Genomic DNA, 26,015 nt, shown 5'->3' on the forward strand with positions numbered 1-26,015 from the left:
AACCTGGACATAATGTGAATAGCCTAGTTAAAAAGAAAAAAGAAATCAATCAAAGGATCACGTTTTACGTGAGATGTTAAACTTGTGATGAGCTTACTAAGCCAAAGAAACCAATATGTTTTTGTGGATCAAAAATGTGTAAATTAATTATATCTTCATCATGGTTGTGTGTTTTCCATTAAAGTCATAGTAAACAGTAAAAAAATAAATAAATAAATAAAAAATAAAATCAGAAAAAAAAAAAGAAACCATTAGGATTATGTATATGTAAATTATCTTTACTGCGGAAATGGCTTGACTGGTGTATACATATATCAAAACATCTTATTATACTCTAAATATATGAAGCTTATTATATGCCAATTATATCTCAATAAAGCTGCTTAAAAAAAAAAAAAAACATGCAGTAGGTAATATTCTCACTTTACAGATGAGTATGCTAAGGTTCCAAGAGGTTACATGATTTGCCTAAGATCACAGCTAGTATACAGTAGTATCCAGGGGTGGCAGGAATTCTACACGGTATATTTTTAAACTAATACGTAGTATCTACTACAGTTTTGATTCACAGAAGGCACTCAAAAGTTGTTTTGGAGTTTTAAAATATAAAGACATGTAAAAAGCTTAAGATGTGGAAAAGTAACAGACTTTTAACTTTCCCATTGGATACATAAATTTTTAAGATTTTTAACCCCAAATATCTCAGTTGATAGAATGTAAGAGAGCATGTCTGTAATTCATTCAAAAAGCATTTCACTGAAACCTATCAGGCAATACATAAAATGAACAGCTTGATAGGTCTAAGTGAGACAGAAACCTAAGTCATACACACCCTTTGATGACGAGCTGCCAAGAGGCTCCGTGTGTCAGCAGGCTGAGGTACATACAGTACATACAGCTGAATACATTTGAATGGAGAAGAACAACTCCTGCAAGTCTCCCAGGGGAAACACTGGGCAAAACATTTCCTAGAGAGGAATTACTAGGTTTTGTAACAGTTACTTTTTTCCTTTTATATATATATATATATATGTATATGTATGTATATGTATATTTCATCTCTTCCCATAATAGATTATAAATTCCTAATGACTAAACTCTTCATTCACCATTTTAAATTCCACCTCATGTCCAGAAGAATCCCGAATTCATATTCTTATTGAGTGAGTAAGTAAATGAATTAATGCATGTTAGTGTTAGTCTGAATGATAAGAATCCTTTTCAAAATCAACTTGACTTTATTCCATTTTCTTGAAAAAGTTTATTTTAAAAATATTATTTCAGTGTTTTTTCTTAGTCATGAATATATTTTCCTGCATTATTTCCTTTTCCCTTGAAAGAGACAAGTAGAAAGGACCTATACCCAAAGCATAATATTTCCTTTGACTATACCTTCTGTGGAGGACAGAATGTAGCAATATAACAAGTTGTAGTCATCATTTTATCTGAGAGAGTTTTAAAAGTAACCAGACTCTGTGCACACCTGTTTTATTCCTCACGGATGTCATGTATTAATCCCTATGTGAAAGCCCCCTGATAGGAATGCCATAATTCGCAGTATCTTCACTCTTCTCACTCATGGAAACCAAGTTTTACTTTATGTCCCTGAAATCAGCAAGGCCTGCCTGTACACTTGAGTTCCTAGTATTAACATCTTTTGTGTTTAGGCTATGCCTTTAAATTCTCAAGTGATTTTATCTTTAAGTATGTTCTCATTCATTTAAAAACACATCTTCCTTCCAGGCCTCCATGGGAAGAAAAAGTATCCTCAATTTCAGTGGGGATCTAACCAATGAGATGCAAGGGATTTGAGCATTGACATGAGATCATTAGCATGATATTGTCCCTCTGCCTTTTCAAAAATTCAGTGCTGAGAACAGGGAACAGGGAAAAGCAATGAGTAATTTTTACTCCTTTCTTTTCCTCATGCTCCCCATCACATATAATCCAGCCGTCTTAGTAACACCACATTAACAAAGTCTCTTCTTTCTGTTTCTAACATTCTGTTCTCAAAATACCTACTCTTGTTTAAACCTTTTACCTCCTGCCTGAACTATCTTACAATGTGTTTCCCTAATTAAAGTATTTTATTCCCCCTTTAATCAACTCTACAAACTGCTGGCTGAACTAACTTCTCAAAAGCAAAGCTCTTGCAATACCATTCAGCTATTAGGATTGATGGCTCTATCAAATCTACCAAATGCCTTAGCTTATCATTATGTGCCACAATGATATAATAATCACACTAAATTTTCTAGCTTATGCATACCCTATACCTCAGTCAAACTGGACTTCTCATTATTCCCTATCCCATACTTCCCTGTTTCCTTCCATCTATCCCTACCTATGTTTGTGCTAGTTCTCTCACTACCAAGATACACCTGTCTCTTCATCTCCTATTCCAGTGATAAAATTCAATTCAACATGCAAAGAATATCAGAAAGTCTGCTTCCTAAGTTAAGGTCCTTCTTCTTAAAGGGATTATCTTTAATTCTTTTGAACTCCCTAGAGAACAATTTTTTTTTATTAAAGCAAGCTGTTGCTGCTGCTGCTAAGTCGCTTCAGTCGTGTCCAGCTCTGTGCGACCCCATAGACGGCAGCCCACCACGCTCCCACATACCTGGGATTCTCCAAGCAAGAACACTGGAGTGGGTTGCCATTTCCTTCTCCAATGAATGAAAGTGAAAAGTGAAAGTGAAGTCTCTCAGTCATGTCCGACTCTTAGTGACCCCATGGACTGCAGCCTACCAGGCTCCTCTGCCCATGGGATTTTCCAGGCGAGAGTACTGGAGTGGGTTGCCATTGCCTTCTCCATTATTAAGGCATAGAGAATAACATATCTCCTCTGTTTGTCTCCTCTGAAATAATCAGTGCAATTTACTTAACATTTATTAATCCCTCCTTTGAGCTACACACTGATTTAGACACAGAGACACAAAAAAGAATAAGAAAGTTCAGTAATTATGTCTAGATTCTAAGGTTCTTGATAGCAGAAACTCCATACATTTGCATTTATCTCCAATGCAGCACCTAATGTTCTCTTTTGAATACACGCAGTACCCAGTATATATTTATGGAGTTGAATTAATTTACAACAGAAGCTAAACACTCTCCTTGGAAGAAAATATTTGCTACCAAGGAAAGGATTTACCATAACTGCGAAACAGATTTGCTGCTGTTCAATTGCTCAGTCGTGTCTAACTCTTTGCAACCCCATGAACTGCAGCACACCAGGCTTCCTGTACTTCACTATCTCCTGGAGTTTTCTCAAACTCATGTCTATTGAGTCGGTGATGCCATCCAACCAGCTCATCCTCTGTTGCCCCCTTCTCCGCCTGCCCTTGGTCTTTCCCAGCAACAGGGTCTTTTCCAATGAGTCAGCTTTTCGTATCAGGCGGCCAAAGGACTGGAGCTTCAGCTTCAGCATCATTCCTTCCAGTGAATATTCAGGGTTGATTTCTTTTAGGATTGACTGGTTTAATCTCCTTTAAAAAGTTTTCAGAGGGCAACTTGGATGTCACATTGACCACTGTTATACCATCTAAAGTGAAGACTCTAAAGGCTCAGATCACTCTTTACTAAGATACTAACTTGTAAGTAGGCCAGACTGCTTCAAATGATAGATTCTCAGATGGTCAGAGCTTCCAAGAAGCTTCACATCACAGAAACCTGTTTCTTATACCCTCCTTGGGAATTTATATAGGGTTCTTTAAGTTGATATCAAGATTTAAATACCATTCAATATACCTGGGAGATACATAATTCCTGTTTGAACTAACCACATCTATACAGCCTTAAAAATATATACTTCCAAGGCTACATAGCATCGCTGAAAGCCTAACTACAATGACACCTTTCACACTAGGTGGAAAGAGATTAGGTGAATCTTGCATTTACTCCCTACATTCTTACATTTCCTCCCATCCTGGGAAACAAATGGAAGGACATAATAAGGCTTTTTAAAAGATGACACTAGGAATAAAAGGAAATGAAATAGTTGATAGTGTCATGCAAATACCAATGTTTAAACAAAAATACTTCTTGATAATGATATTTGTAAAGGAAAAATTCAAGCAATAAAACTGAACTAAGTGGAAAGAGGTCACTGCTGAATGACCAAACCAAGCCCCAGTGCCTGGCACCTGCAAGGATAGGAGCTCCTTGGGTTGGCCTGACTCCTCCCAGAAGTTATCTTTAATTAGAGTGACACCCATCTTCTCAAGAAAAAAACTCAGCAAGGCATGTAACAATCACTCTAGCACAAGGATCGAAATTAAGGTCAATCTCAGAAGAGAAAGAAAGAAGTGCATTCTCTTTGTGAAGGAGGAATAGAAATCCAAAAATCTAGAATATGAAACCTATATTTCTGGTGAGAATTGTTAGCATAGAATGGTTGCAATATTCCAACAGAATGATAAAAAGATGGGACAGTCTTTTTCATGGCATTCAGTCTCAGGGTAAGATGTCAGAGGTCTCAGAATAAGATGTAAACAGGTTTGAAGTGCTCTAAGAACTTAGGGAAATTTTATCAGTTAAGGATATAAGCAAGAATAATATTCCAGATGAAGTGAAACCATGCTGATGTTCTAGAGTGGGAAGAGATGTTATCTGAATTCAAATGAACTGTGTTTGAATCCCAGCTCTGCCTCTTTCTTCCTTTCATTCCTTCCATCTTTCCCTCATCTTTTGTTGTTGTCACTCATTTGTTTATTTATTCAACAAATATCTACTAGGAACTTAGTGTGTGTCACACATTGTGCCAGAAACTGGGTGTACAGGTTTGAACAAAACAGTCACGGTATCTGCCCTGACAGGGCTCATAGTTTAGTGAAGTAAGTAAGTAAGTGAAGTCGCTCAGTCGTGTCCGACTCTTTGCGACCCCATGGACTGTAGCCTATCAGGCTCCTCCATCCATGGGATTTTCCAGGCAAAAATACTGGAGTGGGTTGCCATTTCCTTCTCCAGGAGATCTTTCCCACCTAGGGATCGAACCTGCGTTGTAGACAGACACTTTACCATCTGAGCCACCAGGGAAGTCCATAGTTTAGTGAAGAAAACTATAAATATTAAATAAACATACAAAAACAAGGTAAGTACTATGAAGGTAAAAAATAAATCAGAATTTAGAGAAAACAATCAGGGGTTTAAGGGATTTGTTAAAAGGGTTAAAGATAACAGGTAGGAGTGCCTTGCCCAATGCCTAGAAAGCACAGGTGTTCAGCAACACACAGCTGTTTTTAACTTATCTCTGCCAAATACAGACACTTGATTCCTTCCCCTTCCTCTCCTGCCAGAGAAACTGGGAAATGTCAGAGCACTGGTAGGTGCTGTTGGGGGACAGCATCAGTCTGTTCACTCTACAAACTAACGCACAACTTGTTATTCTACCAGAGCTCCCTATAATCATAACTTTGATCAATCCACAACTCTCTTCCTCGAATATCTGAATTTCATCTCTTGTTTAGTATCCTTGAGATAATTTATAAATGTTTCCTTTTGGTTGCATGGGATAATTAACCCCCTCTAACCTTAAATCAAACTATTCTCAAGAAACAACCCACATCAACACCTGAGACGAACGCATCTTATGTGGAAGACTTGCCAGAAAAACCCAACTAAGGACTTCCCTTCAGGTCGTAAGTACACGGCTGCACAGCATATCTCACTGCAGGAAGACTTTCTGAAAACTTAAAAGTTCTCATTTTAGACCATGATATTCCTTTAGCTTGTTCTTAGTGAGCAAACACTCAGCATGCCTTAAAATCCGACAAATTTCACTTCAGGTTTAGTAAACTGCTGAGTCAATAAAGATTATAATTTCTTTTGAATGATCATCACTTCACAATAGTAAAACTAATTCCAACAGTTCCTCAGTTTCTTTAATTGTATAAAATAAATAAGAGTGCTCTTAGTTCATATAAGAAACCCCTGGTGATGGACAGGGAGGCCTGGCGTGCTGCGATTCATGGGGTCGCAAAAAAGTCAGACACGACTGAGCGACTCAACTGAACTGAACTGAAGGATTCTTCAGTCCTTAATCAAAAAGGTGACCTTGCATACAGCTTAAGGAACACATGTTAAGTATTATTTTACAGCTTGGCAAGCAGCATACATACTAATTGAAAAGAAACTATCTCTAATTGAAAGAAAGGATAGAGAGGATGGAGGGAAAGAAAGGAAAAGAGGAAAGGGACGTAGAAGAAGAAAGGAAAGGAAGATGCATCACACTAAAAGTCACTGAACAGAAGTGTGATTTCAAAGAGTTTGCCAATGTCCAAAACTAAAAACATTATATATATACCATAATTGAAACCTATTTCATGTGATTCTTTGTCCTAGAAGACATAGGGATGCTACTTGGACATGGTTACCATGAGACCTTTCTAAAGGTCTCCCATGTAAAATACAAAGTGTGATACATAAATGATTATTTTCATATATATCTATAGTAATCTTTACCGAGATAAAGCAAAACTGCTCTCATTGTTTCCCTATCCTCCCCCCGCCTGCTCCCCGCCACCCACCCAGGGAGGTAGCTATTTCCTAAAATTCCTACTGTTGTCCTTTGAATGCACTGAGAAATCAATAAAACTGAAATAATTGGGGGGAGGGGCTACAGAACCCCTTTTAAATTACTATTGTCAGATCCAGACAAATATTTCCACATCTTGAAAAATCAGTCCTCAAATCCATTTTATGATTTTATAAAAATCTCCTATTTCATCATTTCCTATTTCACTAATTTCTCTCCTCTTGTCTCTTCTCAATTACTGCAGTAAAATTGGAGGGAAGGGTATTTCTTCCATTTGTTCAACCATATCTTCTCCTCAGAAAGGTCCAGACCCTCAAAGTTTTTTGAAACTCAGCTCTCTAGTTTACACCCACATTTTCCATGCTTTTTTCTCAGCCTTCCAGCAAATATTGCCTTGCAGCTACCTATTCTGTGACTGCAAGTCCAAGAAAAAATGCTCTGTAACTAGTCACAAAATCAACAGTGGCTTCCACACACGGCCACTACGAGGGACAAAGCCCAGAATCTCCTAAAGTTGTCAACCATTCAATGAGTGTGCACTTGATACTTGCTATATCAGGTATCAAATTATGTGCAACAATCTCAACTTAACCCATTCTAATTGATGATGCCATATATATGTAATAACTGGAAGAAAAATTACATTCACAAGAGCACAACATCTGTATTTCTTCTGTACTACGGTCAGTGAAACTCAGAACACAAGTGGTAATAATTGAAACCAAGTCATAGGCTTGTTACCAGCTGCCATAGCTTTAAGAAAAAAATAATCTACAGTCTGCCTAATGTAGGCAGTTATGGGGTACAGACTTGGAGTCCATTGATGCTAATGCTTAATTATCTACTATAGATGCGTCAAAAAGGTAAAAATAATAATAATAAGTGTCCAACATACCGTTTTGTTGTATCTGTGCTTTCCAAAGGTATAAAAGAGCCCAAAGGAGAAATAAAAATAGAAAATCTGCTTTTATTAATGAATTCATTCACTTAAGCTTATATAAAACTGTGTGAGTTGAAAAGAAAAAGAACTAACTCCAGTAAGTCTGTATTCAAAGAAAACTCCACCCACATAAACTCTCCATAACAAATCAATTTTTAAATCCTTAGGTTAGTGATCAACTTTTTTCCTCTTGAAAGTACTTGCTAAGCAAATAATAATACAAACAAGAATTTTATCATGTGGATAGACTTTTTGACTGATTAAACATTAAGGATAAGTCTTTTTTGCCAGGCATTGATGGGAGATAATGCTTAGGAAATTAACCTTTTTACATAATAATTGCCTTGCATCTTTGAAAAACTCCAGTAAGAAATATGAAGAGAGAGGCAGAGAACAGGGCAAAAGGAAAAGAGAGATGAAGGAAGGGAGAAAGAGAATGCAGAAAATGTTTTTATCTTTACTGGAAATATTTCACTCACATTTTAATCTTTGGCACTAGCAAAAATCTGGTGAAATGACAAGCATTTATACCCATACTCCATGATAACATAAAATATGTATTTCAGATAAAACTATGTGCTGAATATTATATACAGAGACAAACGTACAACAAAATGCACTAGATTTTGTTGATTATTCAAACTTTACAAACTGAGCAGTTGCTAAAATATTTCTAAATGCTTGAGTAAATCGGTGGTTTTATTTTTTCCTGAATTATAAACATGACAATATTTCCCATCTTAAAGATTACTGTATTACAGAATACTAGCTAGTACTAATCTGTGCATAATTAGTACCATTTATGGACACTCCCTTGCTTCCCTGTATTTGAGACCACCACTCAATTCGAATTATGGCTTTATTTCCCGTTCTCCATATGTACTTAATTCCTTTATATATTAACAAAGTGTATGCAAGAATACTGGAAGATGATAAAGCCTATCTTCTTGGTTATAAACAAGTTCAGAAAGCAGCTTTTGGGGGGAATATTCAAATTTATTAGCTGGTCTTAGCAAACTGCCCTCAAGCCCCACATTGTTTCCAATCTCAAGTTAAGAAGAATTTTTCTCCAATGAGCACTGAATCACTTTAATGTTGACTCTTGTGCAGCTCTACTCCACCTTCAAATGTAGCCAGTAAATTCAGCTTTACTACAGTTCTATAAAAATGTGAAAGAACCATAATAGCATCTAAAAAAGAGCTGTTGGCACTATATTAGTTTAGAGAAAACTCTAAACTGAATACTAATGCAAAATTTAATGATAGTTTGCCTAGTTGCCAAAAGAGTTACAATAATTATTTTGCCATAATGTAAAATTATCTTGAAGGCATCTGAGAATATTACTGTGTAAGAAACAGAAAAAGTCCCCGAAGTGTCATTGTTCTCATGAGGTTTTTCAATGTAAATAAATCATCAACATATTATCTTCACTGAAACACTGTCCTCTGATTAGAGGATTGCCTTAATGAGTGCAAAAACATAATAGAGAGACCACTCTGCTTCTTTAGTAAGTCAGCTTCCTTGACTGACATCCAGTATGGATCCCAAATTCCACTTTACAGCAAATATCATGATTGTGAGGTTCCAATAAAACATTCACACAGAATCAATACAATTTTACTTCCCTTTTCCCTTATTATCACAACCAAGTTTTAAGAGTTGAAAAGGAAACCAAGATCAAATTTAGATACGTTGTTTGAAATTAGCAAAGATGAAACACTTCAGTGCCAGACAAAAGCCCTGATTTTAAGAGTAGGTTTTTGCCTTCCCTGAAATGCCTAGCTCAGACAGTGTATTTTTATGACTGCAGATATTGGCATGTTTCACATTTAAGATTATGACACACCAACTTATTTTGAAATTTTTAAAATCCTCCACTGCACATGTTTCAAGTGCTTCATGACTATCACTGATAATTGAGCAATTAACTCGAAATTACCAAATGTGCTGTGATGGCACAATATGTAGTAAGTAACATGAAAAAATAAAGAGCAAAGGAACTTAGTACAGTGAAAAAAATTAATAAAGGGTAAAATAGGCCATAATAATAATAATAATAGTACTGAGTAAGTTTTAATGGTCCCAGGTCTTAGTAGCTTAATGGTGCCAGTAAAATGGCTTAATGAAATAAGTCCAGAGTATTACAAATTTTTAGAGCAGTTTATTCTGGTGCTACAAAAAGGAAATTTCTTTCTAAGTGGTCTTGTGTTATAAATACACAGGGATTTGTCCAAAAAGTAAGTGTGGGAGTTTCATTAGACAAAAAGGACAAAAAATTAGGTTAAAAATCCTGACAGGCAGATTGTTAAGAAACACAAACTTGCAAAAAAATAGATGCAGTTTTCCTTTAAGATAGACAAACTAAAACTCTAGGGCTAAAGATGATTCAAGAAGTCATCAAGCTATTGTGAACATGTTTGCAAATCAAAAATTAAGATACACGGCTTGACATCAAAAGGAAGGATGAAACTCAGCTATACTAGAAAAATCAGAATGCCTCTTCACTGTTCATCTCATCAAGGTCTCTAAAAGTGGACTTTTCTGGCTAAAACCATAGTATGACCATGAAGAGTAGTTCTTTAGTACTTAAATATAGCCAGTGAAGCAAATTCCATAAACCTAAATCCTACCTTATTTCGGTGGCAGGCCATCTTAAAAGTTTGCAAGAAAAACCAACAATTTAGAAAGTCAGAGAGTGAAAAGAGATTCAAAGTACAGCAAATATAAGGACACTATTTAAAAACCTTTTTTTCTCACAATTCCATCAATATTGCTCAAAAACACCACTAGGAGATTAAAAATAGGCCAGGCTGTCCTTTCAGGTATAAATTAGAAACAGAAAGTGGAGAGAATGAAAGAACAAGTATCTAAGCGCACCAGTATATAAAATTTAAAAGCTTAAAATGTAATGGATATACACATTCAAATTAGCAAACTGCTTTCAATTAAAGTAGATTTCTGGCCACAGTTCACAAATGTATAGTAGCTGTATGTATTAATGTAGATAGTCCAAATGTCAGTATATCTCTAATTAACATGAGCACACAACTGTAAAACTGAGAAGGCACAATTTTAAATTCCTTACATTCCTGGCATTAATGCTTTCATGGGGCAGCTCCCGTTGTCATGGAAAATGGCATTCAAGCCCTATTTGTGGATTTTCACAGCTCATCTTTTTTATTTACCTGCTCTATGTCAAGATTAGCCTGGAATAATATTTTTAAAGATAATGCACTTAGACCTACTTGTCCTTAAAATCACAGATGTTCTCACTGAAGGAGCTTTGGTCTGGGCTATGCTCAGTTTGAAACAAATTTCTCTCCATTTTAAAATACCACAAAGAGATGATTTCATGATTCTTTTTGTTTGTTTCCTAAAAATCTATGCAATTCAAAAAATTTCAGCTGAAACATAGCATGTGGAGTTTGGAAATAAGGGGACAGGAAAATGCCAGGGAGGAGCAAATGATCCAGGAACATGAGGAAATAAAGTGATAGAAGGCTCTCCACAATCAGGAAGGACAATCTTCTCCCTGACTTACTCTGCGTAAGCTTTTCAAAAATATTTGTACAGCAACCAAGTAGAGACTGAGGTGGTGATCAAACAAGAGAAAGAGACCTACAATACTCTCTGAAAGAGGATAGATAGGTGTTATGGAAAAAGCACTAAATTTATACTAAATCCCTCAGTTTGAGTCCTGCTACTTTGCAAAAATAAGGATAATTCCTACTCACCCCAGAGTTTTACGAAATTTAGCCAATTAAATGTCTGCAAAAGCAAGTGTTATACCAAATTAAGGTATTGTTGTTATTATTAACTGAAGCATGGAGCTAAGCAATAATCACTTTTTATACTAGACAATAAAATAATTTTGGATCTTGCTATCAGAGACCACAAACGGAGACAAATTTTATAAAAAGGAAATTTGCTAGCAAATTTCTAAAAAGACTTGGGAATCTGAAAAAGCAGGTCTATCTCTGTTTTGTTGTTGTTGATGTTTTTCACCAATCACTAACATGCAAAACAAGGTCTTCTTATACAATGACTACTTTGGGGAAAGGAAAAAGGTGGTTTTATTTTTAAAAAAGAAAAAAAAAAAACTAGAATAAAATGCTTTCAGCTTCTGAAAAGATAACAATTTTCCTTCACAGTGTTTTCCTACTCTAACCTAGGTAGTAGATATACATAGGTAAGATTCTAATCAGTTCTCACACACCTTTGGTGTGGTCTATTCATTATGAATGTGCAAAACAATATCCCACCTTTCTTATCTCACAGACCAGCTTCTGTACACTTTACTAAGAAACCTTCCCATGGCCATGAGGTATAACTTTCTGCCTTAGATCATGTAGCAAATAAGCAGTTCCAAAATATGGAAATTAAAGTTCCTAAAAGAAGCCACTGTCACTGACCCCATTTGCTTGTTTTTAGGGTAAACTAAATAAATGTTTAGCTGCCTCAACATTCAGTGTAAGTGGTAGACAGTTTCTGCAATAATTAAAAGGAAATGCAAGCATTCTGGATGCCATGTTAATTTTATTTGACTTATCTTAGTCATGGTATCCTGCTACATTTCTTTAATAAGAAGCTTCCGCTGTCTGAAGGGAGATGGCCCGTAACAAAGAGACCACTTGAGACCACTGACCAAAGAAACGACAAACTCCATAGCCTAAACTATTCTTTAGAAATTCTCAAATCTGGAAAACAATTACGTTAGGCATATGTGATTAGTATAATTTTACTTAAGTTATTAGACAAAATCTGACTAATCTGACTAGAAGCCTTTTGAGTTTTTTTAAGTCGAACTCCAGAAATAACCATATGAAAACTATACCCACAATGCCCCTTCCATTTTAGCCTCTCTCCTTTGTTGTTATCTAGTCACTAAGTCTTCTTGTCTCTTTTGCAACCTGTGAACTGTAGCCCTCCAGGCTTCTCTGTCCATAGGACTTCCCAGGCAAGAATACTGGAGTGGGTTGCCATTTCCTTATCCAGGTGATCTTCCCAACCCAGGGATCAAACCCAATTCTCCTGCATTGGCAGGTGAATTCTTTACCACTGAACCACCAGGAAAGCCCTCTCTGTTTGTTAGGTCACAAGAAAAAAATCTCAGCTAATTGGATCACCTCTGTTCAAAGCTAGTCTATGTATATCTGGTTGGGGGATTGTAGGAGAGGAGAAGCAAAAAATTCAGGAAATACAGCCTTGAGGTTATGAGAAATGTAAGCTATATTTTAATTAAGGCCATCATGGTAGAAATCCTGGTAATTATCTTATGTTTGCAACTTTAAAAAATTAATAATCCTAAAAACTTACCATAAGAAATGATTGAATGATATGAGAAAAGGGAGAAAGGAGGTAGAAGAAAGGATAAAACAACAATGACAGGATTTGTCAATTTTATTTTGACAAAGTTCAAAATTATTTCCCTCCACTCAGATTTCTAATAGGAAAAGCTCAGCTCCTTGGAATCATCCTTTTTCTCAAGAGCCCTTCAAAGATACTTTACATTTCCCCATCTTTTTTACCTCCTAATCCTCACTATGATACCTTGCAGAAATTGAAAGCTTATATTTAATCCAAATGAACCATAGAGTTTAATATTTTGTGTTTTACATGAGAATTAAGTCTACAAATAATAAAATGTGAATTTATAGTCTCATAAAACAGTATCTTATTTATTTTTAAAGCATTAACAATATACAAAATTTATTAAACTATATTAAATATTCACACCTGGTTTTTAAGATGATTCAAAATACCTGCCCCAAATCAATGCTGCTACTGGAAGAAAGGTAAAACTGATTTCAAAGGAATTTTCACTACTCTCCACCTTAAATACTGAATCACTTAAACTCTAATTTATAATATTACTTTTTTCCAAATACTTTCCTGGAAGTGTACTGCTTAAAGCTCCTTTATAGGGGTACAGAGAAGTTTCCTCTGTCTTTGTTGTTTTCAAATGTAAAAAACACCTTAGATACCAATGGTTTGCAACAATGTACACATATAAATCCCAGGAGGAGAAAATGGCACCCCACTCTAGTATGCTTGCCATAAAATCCCAAGAACAGAGGAACCTGGTGGGCTACAGTCCATGGGGTTGCAAAAAGTCAGACATGACTGAAGCAAATGAGCACACACTCACACACACACACATAAATACCTCTTAAACTCAACTTACTTAAATATGATCTTATATACATACGGACATTTTTAATATCTGCCACACACTTTAAACTACTTTTATATCAATAAATACATAACAATATAAAGTATTTTCATTGGCCAAAGTTCATTCAATTTTTTTTTCTTGAAATTGACCTTCTTTCCTGAGAAAAAGTATCTTTGCTCTTCAAAATACTATTTAAAATATAATAGCGTTTTGACGATGGCGAAGAAGGTAGGAGGAATACTTCGATTCTGATATACATTATACATTCACTAAATGAGTCTTTGGTTCCTTAGTACATAATCTCCTCATGTACTGACAGCACTTTAAATTCTGTATCATCTCACATCTTTTCAATGAGTGCAGGCTTGTAGCACTTTTCAAGTCCAGACAACCAGAAGTTATCAGGGTAAATTATTCATGTGTATATAGACTAGCCCCTTTAATTTAATCCATTTCTACAATTGAGCCCCATCTTCAAATAGTAAAATACTTATTGTTTCAGTCTATTTTAATTGGCCCTGCCATTGTGTTATTTCACTGAAAATCACAACAAATTGAGGATTTTTTTTTTGCCAGCTGATATTCTTCTATACTCCTTTTAAGAAAACACTTTTTAAAAAAACTAATAATACTTTAAAAACACTGTAACTGTTTAATTACACAAAGAGAAGAGAAATAAGAATAATAAATGAACCAATACTTACAAATACGCACAAAAAAATCAGCCCCAGCACCCAGAAATCACTGGTAAATTGCTTTTGAATTCATGAAAGTGACCTGAAAGTTTAGAAAGAAAACGAAATGAAAAAGGATTAGTAAATTGTATTTACATGCTTTATTAAAGAATACATTCTGGCTACAAATTATACTATTTTTAACTCGGGCAGTTGTCTACTGTAACAATTTTTTCCAAGATAAAACCAAAAAAAAAACAATTATTTCATTGTTCATCACAGAAGAATACAACATCTTCTATTGTATACAAGAAAAACCATTACGGCTTTTAAAATATTGTCAGTAATAAAGTAGGTGTTGAAAAATATGAATAAGTAAAAACAAAAGCAAGAAAAAATTTAAGGCAATAAAGGCTTATAAGTTACATTTTAAAAACATGATTAATTTATGTCTACAAGTGAAAATGAATTAGCTTCACAGAAGATAACTTGAATATGTCCAACAGAACATAACTTGTAGGTAGAATAAATAAGAAAAGATGTAGTTTTAGTTCTATCTAAGATGTGGAATCCATTTAGATGCTTAGGCTATATACTAGGCATTCTGTATGAGCCACAATTCAATACAAAATTCTCTTCCTTGCACACACTTTCTTTCTGGCTGAAGAGGTAACAGATGCAACTCAAACACACAGAGCTAGCCTTGTAAAAAGTTTTAACTAGCACAATGACTCACTTTATGCCTCTAAATATCTATGGTTTCCTCTCTCCAGAACCCCCATGCATTAGAAGGTAGTTTGGTAGTTTATTTTTATTGTTTGGTCTAAATACAGCACATTTTTGGTTCCATGAAAACAAAGAAACTTTGTTGCAAAAGCTGTATTCTTTCCAAAATGTGAGGATGGCTATGAGTGGTGTTCAACTGAAAATAATAATGGAACTTGGGTTCCTAATTTAGGTCAGAAACTTTCCTAGACTCTGGGAATTGGTTTGATTCAATCCATATATTTTAAATTCAGCCAGTAAACATCTAGGTTAGTTAGCTAACCTAGATTTAAATCTAGTTAGCTAACTAGATTTGAATAAAATTCATTTAGGAAAAAAGGTAAAGAAAAAACTGGATCTCATTCAACATCATTTATAGGAACTACTACTTCCAACACTGCATTTATAGCACAAATGGCCATAATAGATTACTGTTGTTGTTGCTGCTGTTCTTCAGTCACTCGGGCATGTCTGACTCTTTGCGATCCCCTGGACTGCAGCATGCCAGGCTTCCCTGTCCTTCACCATCTCCCTGAGTTTTCTCAAACTCATGTCCACTGAGTCGATGATGGCATCCAACCATCTCATCCTCTGTTGCCCCATTCTCCTCCCACCCTCAATCATGATAGATTAGGTACTGGGATCCAGAATTAAGTTGAGATATGAAATAAATAAACAATTCAGCCCTTCCCCAGCTCCTATAACATGGTTTTGCCTAAGTGACCCATATTATTTATTCAATTTTCTAGTCAGGATTGATAAGTAATAAAGTCCTGGGCATTTAGTTAGCTTTAACATCCATGAGTAAGACATCCATTAAGTCTCCTCAACCAGACCTCCTCCTCTGGTAGGAAGTGATGACTCAGGCTTCCCCAATCCAGTTTCACCAGTTCCCAACAACTCATTATTTCTATGGACGCAAGAAGTACAGGAGAGTCAGCCCAGAGGAAGGTAGCTCTGTCAATTATTTTGGTATTACATCCCTTCCCCCTCATGGCTTTGTGATGTTTCAGGATTCAGGAGAACAGTTTTAGGTGGGCCACCACCTAAGCCCACATAAGGACAACCCTATGTGGACACTCTGTGTACTAGTCAAAACCAGCAAACAATGCTGGTTCTGATATAAGCTATTCTCACATTTTATCCAACACTGAATTATAAATTGTAACTATTAAGTTATCCAAAAAATAAATCTCCAGCACAATGCTATATATCTAAAAGCCTAAATGTTGCAAGAACCCAAAAGGGTTCTTAAGCACTCACATATTATTAAAATGATCTCACCTGTGTTTCTAGCAACTATCCTAAAAAAGTATAAATTGGAATTATGTAACATACACAATACATCCCATTTCTTCATTTATATTGAAACAATGAAGGACAAAATAAATTAGTTTAGTATCAGTTCAGTTGCTCACTTGTGCCCGATTCTTTGTGACCCCATGAACCGCAGCACGCCAGGCCTCCCTGTCCATCACCAAATCCCGGAGTTTACCCAAACTCATGTCCATTGAGTTGGTGATCCCATCTAACCATCTCATCCTCTGTCGTCCCCTTCTCCTCCTGCCTTCAATCTTTCCCAACATCAGGGTCTTTTCAAAAGAGTCAGCTCTTTGCATCAGGTGGCCAAAATACTGGAGCTTCAGCTTTAACATCAGTCGTTCCAAAGAACACCCAGGACTGATGTCCTTTAGGATGGACTGGTTGGATCTCCTTGCAGTCCAAGGGACTCTCAAAAGTCTTCTCCAACACTACAGTTCAAAAGCATCAATTCTTCGGCGCTCAGCTTTCTTTATAGTCCAACTCTCACATCCATACATGACTACTGGAAAATCCATAGCCTTGACTACACAGACTTTTGTTGACAAAGTAATGTCTCTGCTTTTTACTATGCTGTCTAGGTTGGTCATAACTTTCCTTCCAAGGAGTAAGTGTCTTTTAATTTCATGGCTGCAATCACCATCTGCAGTGATTTTGGAGTCCCCCAAAATAAAGTCTGACACAATTTCCACTGTTTCCCCATCTATTTGCCATGAAATGATGGGACCAGATGCCCTGATCTTAGTTTTCTGAATGTTGAGCTTTAAGCCAACTTTTTTACTCTCCTTTTTCACTTTCATCAAGAGGCTCTTTAGTTCTTCTTCACTTTCTCCCATAAGGGTGGTGTCATCTGCATATCTGAGGTTATTGCTATTTCTCCCAGCAATCGTGATTCCAGCTTGTGCTTCATCCATCCCAGCATTTCTCAAAATAAAATGCATCCATAAAATATTGTGACTGACATGTCTCACTTTTGAAATCATTGGACTCTTTAGTAGTTAAGATTACTAACTCTGGAAATATTTTAAATTTAGAGTAAGTCAGATTGCAGAGATTTGTGACAAATAACATTTTAACATGGGCTTCCCGGTAGCTCAGTGGTAAAGAATCTGCCTGCCAATGCATGAGATGTAGGTTGAATCCCTGGGGTTGGGAAGGTCCCTTGGAGAAGGAAATGGCAACCCACTCCAGAATTCTTGCCTGGGAAATTCCATGGACAGAGGAGCCAGGCAGGTCACAGTCCATGGGGTCACGAAAGAGTCGGACACAGTGAATTAACAACAACAAACAATACTTTAACAAAAGTCAATATGAAATCAATAAATCTCATTTGTCATATCAATCTAGTCTTGCTGCATATTTTAAAAGCAACTCTGAATTTCATTATCAACTGATTTATACCATGGATGAATTTTGTAGCAAACAAGTTAAAAAGTATAAACTTCAAAAATTACCAAGTTCATTATTATAAAAATAAATACTAAGTGAAGTAAGTCAGAAAAAGACAAATACCATATGAGATCATTCATATGTGAAATCTAATTTTTAAAAATATAAAATGAACTTATTTACAAAACAGAAACAGACTTACAGATTTGAGAACAAATTTAGGGTTACCAAAGGGGATTCCTAGGGGGAAGGGATAACTCAGGAGCTTGGATTGAACAAACACACACTACTATGTGTAAGATAGATAACCAACAAGGACCTACTGTATAGTGCAGGAAATTCTACTCAATATTCTGTGACAACCTATATGAGAAAAGAATCTATGAAAGAATGAATAAACATATATACATAACTGAATCACTTTGCTGTGCAACTGAAACTAACACAACATTGAAAATTAACAAAAAGAAAGAAAGAAAATTAACTATACTCCAGTAAAATTTAAACATAGACTTTAAAGCATACTTCCTTCTGTAGAGAATTTAGAAATAAGCAACATTTTATGATGAGCAAAGGATTAAGAATTAACTCACAAGAATTAGTACACAATTTGAAGTAAGCTACTTATTTAAGAACTATTAATAGACTAGCTTAAGCTGAAAAAAACATTTCCAGAGTTTTTTTTCCAGTCGCCACTTTGGTCCTGAGGAACAGCAAAAAAGTAAGAAGATAGAGATGGAAATACCATCTGTTCTGGAAAATCACAATCTTTAGTAAAATGAATCTTCAGAACACCCAATCACCATGGATTATTCCATTCCTCTACTAGTTCATTCATGCATTCAGCAAATATTGATCATGGATAAAGATTGCACTGGACAATATAAACATAAATTTTGTAAATAAACAAAATTACACTGTCAACTAAAACTAATACAATGCTATCTGTCAATTACATCTCAATTTACAAATAAATATACTGCAAAGAAATAGAAGAAAACAATAGAATGGGAAAGACTACAGATATCTTCAAGAAATTAGAGATACAAATGGAATATTTCATGCAAAGATGGGCACAATTAAGGACAGAAATGGTATGAACCTAACAGAAGCAGAAGAGATTAAGAAGAGGTGGCAAGAACACACAGAAGAACTATACAAAAAAGATCTTCATGACCCAGATAAGCACGATGCTGTGATCACTCACCTAGAGCCAGACATCTGGAATGCAAAGTCAAGTGGGCCTCAGGAAGCATCACAATGAACAAAGCTAGAGGAGGTGATGGAATTCCTATTTTGCTATTCCAAATCATAAAAGATGATGCTATGAAAGTGCTGCACTTAATATGCCAGCAAATTTGGAAAACTCAGCAGTGGCCACAGGACTGGAAAATGTCAGTTTTCATTCCAATCCCAAGGAAAGGCAATGCCAAAGAATGTTCAAATTACTGCACAATTTCTCATCTCACTTGCTAGCAAAGTAATGCTCAAAATTCTCCAAGCCAGGCTTCAACAGTAAATGAACTATGAACTTCCAGATGTTCGAGCTGGTTTTAGAAAAGGCAGAGGAACCAGAGATCAAATTGCCAACACCCTCTAGATCATCAAAAAAGCAAAAGAGTTCCAGAAAAAACATCTACTTCTGCTTCACTGACTATGCCAAAACCTTTGACTGCATGGATCACAATAAACTGTGGAAAATTCTTCAAGAGATGGGAACACCAGACCACCTGACCTCCCTCCTGAGAAATCTGTATGCAGGTCAAGAAGCAACAGTTAGAACTGAACATGGAACAACAGACTGGTTCCAAACAGTAAAGGAGTACGTCAAGGCTGTATATTGTCACCATGCTTATTTGACTTATTTGCAGAGTACATCACGAGAAACGCTAGGCTGGATGAAGCACAAGCTGGAATCAAGATTGCCAGGAGAAATATCAATAACCTCAGATATGCAGAAGACACCACCCTTACAGCAGAAAGTGAAGAAGAAATAATGAGCCTCTTGATGAAAGTGAAAGAGGAGAGTGAAAAAGTTGGCTTAAAACTTAACATTCAGAAAACTAAGACCATGGCATCCGGTCCCATCACTTCACAGCAAATAATAGATCGGGAAACAATGGAAATAGTGACAGACTTTATTTTGGGAGGCTCCAAAATCACTGCAGATGGTGACTGCAGTAATGAAATTAAAACATGCTTGCTCCTTGGAAAAGTTATGACCAACCTAGACAGCAAATTAAAAGGCAGAGACGTTACTTTGCCAACAAAGGTCCATCTAGTCAAGGCTATGGTTTTTTCAGTAGTCATATATGGATGTGAGAGTTGGACCATAAAGAAACCTGAGTGCCAAAGAACGGATGCTTTTGAGCTGTGTTGTTGGAGAAGACTCTTGAGAGTCCCTTGGACTGCAAGGAGATACAACCAGTCCATCCTAAAGGAAATAAGTCCTGAATATTCACTGGAAGGACTGATTCTCAAGCTGAAGCTCCAATACTTTGGCTATCTGATGTAAAGAACTGACTCATTTGAAAAGACCCTGATGCTGGGAAAGATTGAGGGCAGGAGGAGAAGGGGATGACAGAGGATGAGATGGTTGGATGGCATCACCGACTGGATGGACATGAGTTTGATTAAGCTCTGGGAGTTGGTGATGAACAGGGAAGCCTGGCATGCTGCAGTCCATGGGGTCACAAAGAGTTGGACATGACTGAGCAACTGAACTGAACTGAACTGAACATATTTTTTTAATCATGGCCTTTGTCCTAAAAGATTTTCAAACAATAATCCAACCTGGACAACAGACTACTATATATGACCATAAAGCTGACATTCTCCATATTATCTGGCTGTCAAATCTTTTTCACATTCTTAATTTACTAAGTAAAAAGTACATGGCTACAAACACTTCAATATAAATATGTACAAAGAATATAAAGAGGAAATCTACAATTGAAGAAATGTAATGTTTAATAACAAAAATATGTACAGTTTCCCTAATAATCAGCTAACTATAAATAAAATATTTCCACCTACAATATTGGCAAAATATCTTCTAAACTGGGAAAAACTAGCATTTGTGAGGATGGGGAAAAAAGTCAGTTTCATGTATTATAAATTGGATACAACTTTACTGAATGGCAATTTGATAGAAACTGTTAATAATTTTAACATCAATATCCTCTGAGTTTGCAAGGCTACTTCCAAAAATTATCCTAAGGAACTAATCACAAAAATGTTAAAAGACATATACATGTAACATGCATGTTCATTACACCATTTTCTAACAACCCAAAACTGGAAATAATCTATTACCTGCATGAATAAATTATGGTACATATATATAACACTACTCTGTACTCATTAAAAAATTATTATATAAATCTGTATTGGCACAAAAAGATGGTCACAAAATATTGTTGAATAAAAGAATGTAACATGTATAATAAGAGCCAATTTATATTACTAGAAAATCAAATGTGTATGTATATATGTACACACGCACACAAAGTAAAACACTATTTAACAAAAATGTTAACACTGAGTGAGATCTGTAATTATTTTTGCTTTTTTATTCTTATGAGCTGGTGTTATTTAGTTTTTTTTTTCATCCTTAACATGTCTAATTTGTCCCAGAACAATAAAGCTATTTCTAAAATTCACTATATCATTTAAACATTCAAAAGTAGTCACCAGATCCAGAATAACTTGCTGTTAATCTAGGAGCAAAAGCAAGGCATTAGTATTAATTACAAAAAGAAAAACCTCTGAATTACAAGGCAACTTCAAACAAGTATCTTGACATTGAATGAAGAAATCATAAACATTTTCGCAAAGCATGTCCCTTCTCTATCAAAAATAGGTTATAGATCAAAGGTAAACAGCAAATAAAAACACTGCCACCTCCCTGCATAATTAGACCTTAAAAGCTTTCAAGCTAAATTTTTAAATCCTGCTTAAAGTTGTCTCTAAACCACACCCATTTCTCTTTTTAATCCCCGTCCTTTTTTTTTTTTTAAGCAAGAAGGTTCAAGTGAGTGGTTGGATTAAATGACCTTCCAACTCTGAGACTCAATAATCTAAGGCATTTTTTCAAAGTAACAAAATACCTTCCAAAACACCTGTAACAAAATTTTGCCTACCTTTGTATTAAATTATAGCATCGCATGTTTAAAACTCAAGTCAAAGATTGATCCATTGATTTCATGATGTTTATATAACATTATACATAAGCCAATGAACTAAAACAACTACCTTTAAAGCATTTATTTTCTCAACTAACTTTTGGAAAGATACCAATGCCTGGTCTTTTATACAACAAAATAAAAATTAGAGAGACATTACAAAATACCCTACAGGCAAATTCAAATGGGTTCTCCTGGAGATGTGATTTTTGCATTAAAATTGCTCTCTCTCCCAAGTTGCATTAATTTTTAAAAAAATGCAAAACCCTTCTTAATAATATCTTTTGCTCTATACAGCATCACTATGCTGAAGCAGTGTTTCTTGAACTCCATCACTTCTTTCCTTTTTCTCTTAATAATTATAATTATGTAGAATTTAAACTATGAAATATGAAAAATCAAATGTGAAATTCATCTTGCAAAGGAACTGACACAAAGCTAATGCAAAATTTTGTTAAATGCAATGGCTAACAAGAATATCTCTTCACAATAGTGAAGGGGGAAATGAGGTTTAACTCACTCAAAGTAAAAGTTGGAGTATTTCTGTTGTATCAACGAAGACAACTTAGACGCCACCTAGCATAGCTAACACTCCGCTTTCCTGGAACAAGAACTGATTTCCCCAGTGAATTAGGAATTCCCCTTATTCTGAAACAAGCCCCAAAGGTAGCCACGACTGAAGCATATTGCTACTTGCCTATTTACGTTTTCTATGTTGCTCAGTCTGCATCTTCAGTATGAGTTCAGTACTAAGTGCCACAATTTAGACGGGAAGTTGACAAGCATTCAGAAGAGAATGGCCAAGAAGCCTCACATGAAATGAATAGATTCAAGGGATTAGAACTTGTAAACAGAGTGCCTGAAGAACTATGAGCAGAGGGCCATAATATTGAACAGGAGGCAGTGAACAAAACCATCCCCCCAAAAAGAAAAGCAAGAAGGCAAAGTGACTGAGGAGGCTCTACAAATAGCTAAATAAAAAAGAGAAGCAAAAAGCAAGAAAGAAAAGTAAAGGTATATCCAACTGAATGCATATTTCCAAAGAATAGCAAGGAGAGACAAGAAGGCCTTCTCCAAAGAACAGAGTATAAAATGAGAAGAGAACAGAAGGGGAAAGACTAGAGATCTCTCCAGGAAAATTGGAGATATCAAGGGAACATTTTGCTGAAAGATGGGCACAATAAAGGACATAAACAGTAGAGACCTAGTAGATGCTGAAGAGATCAAGAAGAGATGGAAAGAATACATGGAAGAGCTCCACAAAAAAGATCCAAATGAACCAGATTACTACAACGGTGTGGTCAGCCACCCAGAGCCAGACATTCTGGAGAACGAAGTCAAGTGGGCCGTAGGAAACATTGATGTTAATAAAGCTGGTGGATGTGATGGAATTCCAGTAGAACTATTCAAACCTTAACGGATGATGCCATCAAAGTGTTGCATTCAACATGTCAGCAAATCTGGAAGACCCAGCAGTGACCACAGGACTGGAAAAGATAAATCCTCATCCCAATTCCCAAGAAAGGTAGTACTAAAGAATGTGCTAATCATCAGACAATTTAACTCACCTCTCATACTAGTAAAGTCATGCTTAAAATCTTGCATGTTAGGCTTCAGCATTATGCAAACCAAGAACTTCCAGATGTCCAAGCTGGGTTTACAAAAGGAAGAGGAACCAGAGGTCAAATTGCCAACATTCATTGGATCATAGAGAAAGCTAGGAAATTCCAGAAAAACATCTATCTCTGTTTCTCTGACTATACCAAAGCCTTTGACTGTGTGGATCATAATAAACTGTGGAAAGCTATGAAAGGGATGTGAATACCAGACCATCTTACCTGTCTCCTGAGAAACCAGTATGCGGGTCAAGAAGCAGCAGTTAGAACCCATATGGAATAACTAATAGATTCAAGAATGAGAAAGAAGTACGACAAGGCTGTCTGCTGTCACCCTGATCATTTAAACTACAAACTGTGCACATTATGAATTATAAACTGGAATCAAGATAGGCAGGAGAAACATCAACAACCTCAGATATGTGGATGATACCACTCTGATGGCGGAAAGTGAAGAAGAACTAAATAGCCTCCTCATGAGGGTGAAGGAGGAGAGTGAAAGAGGCAACTTAAAACTAAAACAAACAAACAAACAAAAAACTAAGATGATGGCATCCAGCCCCATTACTTCATGGCAAATAGAGGCAGAAAAGGTGGAAGCAGTGAGAGATTCCATAAGCCCCTTATCCTTGTTCATGAGAGGGCAGACAGGATGAAAATCACAATCACAGAAAACTAACCAAACTGATCACATGGATCACAGCCTTGTCTAACTCAATGAAACTATGAGTCATGCTGTGTAGGGCCACCCAAGACAGACAGGTCATGGTGGACAATTATGACAAAACATGGTCCACTGGAGAAGGAAATGACAAAACACTCAGTATTCTTGCCTTGAGAACCCCAAGAACAGTATGAAAAGGCAAAAAGATGTGACACAGAAAGATGAACTCCCCAGGTCTGTAGTTGCCCATCTGCCCTAGAGAAGAGTGGAGAAATAACTCCAGAAAGAAAAAAACAGACAGAATCAAAGCAAAAATAACACCCAGTTGCGGATGTAATTGGTGATGGAAGTAAAGTCCAATCATTTAAAGATCAATATTGCATATTGACTGTGAGGGTTACTCCATTTCTTCCAAGGGATTCTTGCTCACATTAGTAGATGGAATGATCATCTGAATTATCAAAGTAAATTGGAAGTGGTCAAACAGGAGATGGCAGGAGTGAACACTGACATTTCAGGAATGAGTGAACTGAAATGAACTGGGATGGGCGAATTTAATTCAGATGATCATTCTATCTACTAATGTGAGCAAGAATCCCTTGGAAGAAATGGAGTAACCCTCATAGTCAATAAGAGTCTGATATGCAGTACTTGGGTGCAATCTCAAAAAAAAAAAAAAAAAACCCCAGAATGATCTCTGTTAATTTCCAAGAAAACCATTCAAAATCACAATAATCCAAGTCTATGCCCCAACCAGTAATGCTGAAGAAGTTGAAGTTGAATGGTTCTATGATGATCTACAAGACCTTCTAGAACTAATATCCAAAAAAGATGTCCTTCTCATCATAGGGGACTTGAATGCAAAAGTAGGAAGTCAAGAGATACCTGGAGCACCAGGCAAGTTTGGCCTTGGAGTACAAAATGAAGCAGGACAAAGGCTAACAGAGTTTTCCAAGAGAACACACTGGTCATACCAAACACCCTCTTCCAACAACACAAAAGACAGCTCTACACAGGGGCATCACCAGATGGTAGATACCGAAGTCAGACTCATTATATTCTTTGCAGCCGAAGATGGAGAAGCTCTATACAGTCAGCAAAAAAAAAGACCGGGAGCTGATTGTGGCTCAGACCAAAAACTGTGTATTGCAAAATTCAGACTTAAATTGAAGAAAGTAGGGAAAACCACTAGACCATTCAGGTATGACCTAAATCAAACCCTTCACGATTATACAGTAGAAGTGAAACAGATTCAAGGGATTAGATCTGATAGACAGAGTGCCTGAAGAATCAAGAGCATCCCCAAGAAAAAGAAATGCAAAAAGGCAAAATGGTTCCCTGAGAAGGCCTTACAAATAGCTGAGAAAAGAAGAGAAGCTAAAGGCAAAGTAGAAAAGGAAAGATATACCCATCAAATGCAGAGTTCCAAACAATAGCAAGGAGAGATAAGAAAGCCTTCTTCAGTGATCAGTGCAAAGAAATAGAGGAAAACAATAGAATGGGAAAGACTAGAGATCTCTTCAAGAAAATTAGAGATACCAAGGGAACACTTCATGCAAAGATGGGCACAATAAAGGACAGTAATGGTATGAACCTAACAGAAGAAGAAGATAGTAAGAAGAGGTGGCAAGAACATACAGAACTATACAAAAAATATCTTAATGACCTAGATGAGGGTGTGATCACTCACCTAAAGCCAGATATCCTGGAATGAAAAGTCAAGTTGGTCTTAGGAAGCATCACTATGAACAAAGC

General features: G+C 36.2%; 1 protein-coding gene across 8 annotated transcripts in view; it reads right to left on the reverse strand.

The window, feature by feature from the left end:
- Nucleotides 1-26,015, reverse strand: part of SOX6 (SRY-box transcription factor 6) — a 675,736-nt gene that overhangs the window by 524,179 nt on the left and 125,542 nt on the right. For all 8 annotated transcript variants that reach the window (XM_065944087.1, XM_065944082.1, XM_065944088.1 and 5 more), the window contains exon 2: nt 14,353-14,425. The gene's annotated coding sequence lies outside the window, so the exon portion shown is untranslated. The remainder of the gene's footprint in view (nt 1-14,352; nt 14,426-26,015) is intronic.

This window comes from Muntiacus reevesi, chromosome 9 (genome assembly GCF_963930625.1).
Source record: "Muntiacus reevesi chromosome 9, mMunRee1.1, whole genome shotgun sequence".
Taxonomy (NCBI): domain Eukaryota; kingdom Metazoa; phylum Chordata; class Mammalia; order Artiodactyla; family Cervidae; genus Muntiacus; species Muntiacus reevesi.